This window comes from Hyposmocoma kahamanoa, unplaced genomic scaffold, assembly GCF_003589595.1.
Source record: "Hyposmocoma kahamanoa isolate Upper Pololo Valley unplaced genomic scaffold, ASM358959v1 63, whole genome shotgun sequence".
NCBI classification, from domain to species: Eukaryota; Metazoa; Arthropoda; class Insecta; order Lepidoptera; family Cosmopterigidae; genus Hyposmocoma; species Hyposmocoma kahamanoa.
In genome coordinates this window covers 21005469-21010180 of record NW_020653851.1, presented here as the reverse complement: position 1 = coordinate 21010180, position 4712 = coordinate 21005469, and positions in this window count along the sequence as shown.

The window sequence follows — 4712 nt, the reverse complement described above, 5'->3', positions numbered from 1 at the left end:
GTGATTCACTGTCACGGCGGAGTTATTTTTTTCTTTACTTTTTGACACTCGTGACCTCGTAGACTTTGTTTAGGAGTAGGTCCTAAATTACAATTAAAAATATTTTACAGTTGTCGATCGGCAAGTGATACTTGGAAACAATTTTTTTTTATATCTAGTGGTAGGGGGAACAAGTCGTGCGCCTGGTGGTAAGCGACACGCCTTTCCATAACAGTAGCAGTGCCATTCGCAAAGATCTGAGGGGCACTGACAATGTGCTCGTCAAACCCGCACTCGTAAAAAACCGTAACATAGTAACTAATACTCACATTACAACTTAGTGGTAGAAATAGGTATAGTGGTAGAGTACTTCTCCGGACGAATTCTTTCACAAGAAGCTCTACGACTACTATGTATCTGATACTATACATATAAAAAGCCAGGAAAACAATTCTACTACGGTCTATCTATGACATAATCGTCCAGATGTCATGGCTGAGACTCGATATATTTGTTATTTACTTTTAACAGTGTTGGAAGAGGAATGTACCGCTGATCCTAAAGAGAGACACTGCTTCATAGAGTCAATGGTAGCTGACCGCTGGCCACATCAAGTCAGGTAAGGAATCTAAATCACGTCAAACTTGACACTTAAGATTTATAAACAACTCTATGTGGCTTGCGACAAGAACGGTTTACAGTGTGAAGATTGATGTGCGCTTGACTGTAGTATCATCTGACATGAAAAATTTGTGTTCCGCGAATATACAACAAGTGTTCATCGTTTCGTGCTGTGTACACCGATGATTCTCAAAGTGGCGTATATCGTGTAAGCGATGTAGATATATTTAGGTGGATACGCCTAAATCCTGAAAACAAAAAATATATAAATATGCTCAAGAAAAATCACGCTTTAACCAGTAATGGGTTCATTTCAATAAGTGTGTGTTAATATATAATTAATAAAATTTAAAAAACGTCATCGTTCCTAAACTTACGGAAATGGCCTTAACAACAAAATATTACTTAGATACTACGCGAAAGGATCAAAAATTAAGAAAAATTTAAGAAATGTAATTGCGAGTCATGAACCATAACCATTATGAAAAAGGGGGTGCATGAGACGTTAATGGAGGTTCACGAAAGTATATCCCATTAGGCAGTTATGACCAAAATTTTGGCTTAATAAGGACCAATCCACATTATACAAATAGTACCTATGGACTAACATAATACTTTCTTACAACAGATATTTAAATTATGTATGAAGTCAAATTTGACAACAAACAACAACATATACGTGAGACGCATTATAAGTTTCCGGAATGAATAAGAAAAAAATACTATAAATGGTCAGAAATGAATTTATTATTTCTCAAAATATTCTCCGTTAGCGTTAATGCACTTTTTCATATGAATGAACCAATTTTGAAAACATTTATGCCACTCCTCCGTGACAATCTCTGAAACATATTTTTCATACTCTTCGACAGCCTCTTCAGGTGATGAAAATCGTTGACAGCGTAACTGGTTCTTAATTTTTGGAAATAAATAAAAGTCACAAGGTGCCTGGTCGGGACTGTACGCGGGATGGCTCATAAGATCAACGTTGTTCACGTTCAAAAATTCATTTGTCTGTCTGGCCGTGTGAGAACTGGCTAATGCCAGTTCTCTTGCACCACGATAATTCGTGGTGCAAGATGATACGGAGTTTACTGTTATTTTTACGGAGTTTGTCAATAACTTCCGGCAAACAAATGGTTGTGTACCAATCACTATTCACGGTACAACGATTCTCCAAAGCAACAGTAGCCACGTGTCCAGTTTTATTTAAAAAAGAAGCAATCTTCCACTTAGAGGCATTTTGCACGCGCGACTTTGGTCGGTTTCGGCTCATCTCGAAAGACCCATACGCTCATTTGCTGCTTTGTTTTGGGATCGACCAGATTTTATGCCCCTTCGTTGAATCTGGTAAGCATGGCATTGGACCAAGTGACGCGATCCGTTTTTTGAGCCAGTAAGTGGCCAGTTCCGGAAACTTATAGCGCGCCCGATGTATTTGGTTAGATAAATGCGTAAAACTCAACATGTGTTTCTTTTCATAAAGTTTCTCACGCTACAATTAATCTTACCAAAGTGAGTATCACTGTGTTGCTACTAACTTTGGTAAGCTGGCTGTCAAAAACACATTTGAAGTTAATATATTCGTAAAATAATCATGTTAGAAAGGCAGGGAGTCTACGCAAAATATAAAAAAATTGGCTCGTGTCCTACGAGACAAAAAGTTTGAGAACCTTTGATGTAAACGAAGAAAAGTAAATATCTTTAAGTGCTTAAGGCAATGTAGCACAGAGTATACAGCCTTTTTCATTTTCAGATGGCGGTACGCTAGAATCGTAAAAAAATGCGTAGTCATAAGGTTCGCCAACCACTGCGGCGCGCCGAAAGAAACAAATAACTTCGCTACAGAACTGGAGTGCCAACTACAGTGCGCTGGATATGAATAACCCACATTTTATTTGGTAGGCAGCCAAATGAAAAGCTATTAAACCCTTGGTATAATAAGATCTAACTATAATTATAATAATAACACACACACCCAACATAGCCCCGCACTAGGGAAACCCTGTGTCGTGGGTGCCATAGACACACACATATTGATAACCATAAATTACACTCAAACTCACGAGAGAAATAAATGTAAGCCATACAAATATTTCTCCCGACCCGGGAATCGAACCTAGGACCTCTGCGTGGCAGATAACCGTTCGGCCACGGAGGTAGTTAAACTAATAATGGAGGTCTCATTGATGTTTCCGACGACAGTCTTCGTAGCATTCCTACTAATTTACAACCAATTATTTTAATTAATTAATCGAATTATTTATTAATAAGTAGCGTCTAATTATATTGTATTATTATATGTTAAATAATAAAACGTGAATGTACTGTGCTGTAGTTTATTTTCGGAATAAATTTCTTTCTTTCTTTCTTTCTCATTAATATTGTTAAATTAATAGGGTTAGTCTTTATTCAAATTTGTTTGAATTGTATAATAACGGTGTATGTTGAAGAATTAAGTTTATTCAATTTAAGTCCTAAATTGTATCTCAATTATGTTCCACTGAATCAAAACTGTTTTGTACATTCAATAACATAAAATAAAAAATAGAGCCACATCAGGAAAATGACGATTCTGCTAACGGAATTAATCGATAACAATTTCACAATACATAATTTGTTTCATGTAGTTTGTATCATGTATACAGGGTATAATCATTAAGTGTGCCTAGGCGATTATTCCATAAATATAAGAGATAACAAAAAGCTTTAAACTGATATCGAAAGTAATAATAATATAACGCACACACTCAACATAGGGAAACCCTGTGTTGCGAGTGCCATGGGCATAGACAACCACAAATTACACCCAAACTCACGAGAGAAATAATGTAGGCCGTACAAATATTTCTCCCGGCCCGGGAATCGAACCTGGGACCTCTGCGTGGCAGTTCAGCATGGTAACCGTACGGCCACTGAGGCAGTTATATACCTTATATACCGTATGTACCTTATACGCCTTATATACCTTAAGGACTAACATACATACAATATAATAATGACAATATTTCTAACTAATTGCACTTGTCGTAGCCGAGTCTTTTTTAGTGCTGATCGACTCAGTCAAAGGATCATTGCATGAGACGAAAAAAATCGGGAGAGCAGAAGTTGGTCAAATGGTGATGGTGGTGGTGATGTCAATTTACTTATTAGGTAACGTACCTTCTATATCAGTTTAAATCTTTTGATATCTCTTATATTTATTGAATAATCACCTGGGCGCACTTAACGATTACACACTGTATTATGACATTCGTATGATAAAAACATTTATGACGTATGATCACACTTAACTTTATTATGCTAAGGGTACGTCCTGAATATTAATTAAACAATGAATTTCGGTAAACGCAACGTAGACGCCTATTGGTTCTTCGAAGAAGCACCCCAATTTTAAGCTAAAAACAAACAAACAGAGCATACATACACGCATCGTCGCTTGGCTCTTTGAAACTGAACTTATTAAAGCATGTTTTAGTTATGAGTTTAGTTTAAGTTAGGTTTGGCATTCGTTTTATATGTAAAGTTAATAATTAATTGTAATCTGTCAAACTTTGTAATTGGATATTTAGGTGTGTAGTTAAAGAATGTACTTTTCTTGATACATCTATTTATTGCCGGTCTGAGTAGACTACGCTTGCGCGAAAGCACGATACTCTTGTCCAGTATGATATGTTGGTTGAGTCAAAACTTCCACCTCTTAAAAAATATCATATTTGTATTACATAGATTTTATGCATTTAGCGCTTGTCGTACGGCGTACTGTGTTTATAGCTTATGTAATGTTACTATATTTAAGTTTCTCATTTAAGTGAATGTACAATTCTTTTGAGAAAATAAATTCGACCACAAATCATAATTAAAATGAAAAGCTGTAAAATTTGCAAAATAAACAACTATATTGTTTTGTTTTAATTATTAATGGAGCGGCTGGATGCGAGCGGCATAGGACCGGGGGAGTTGGCGTGCTCAGGGGGAGGCTTATATTCAGCAGTGGATGCGTGTATACTGTTGATGATGATTGTTAGTAACCAATGCAATAATATCGAGTTCTTAGGTTTTCGCGATTGTTACACATAGAAAATGAAACTATTTTTCCGGATTTAAATCGC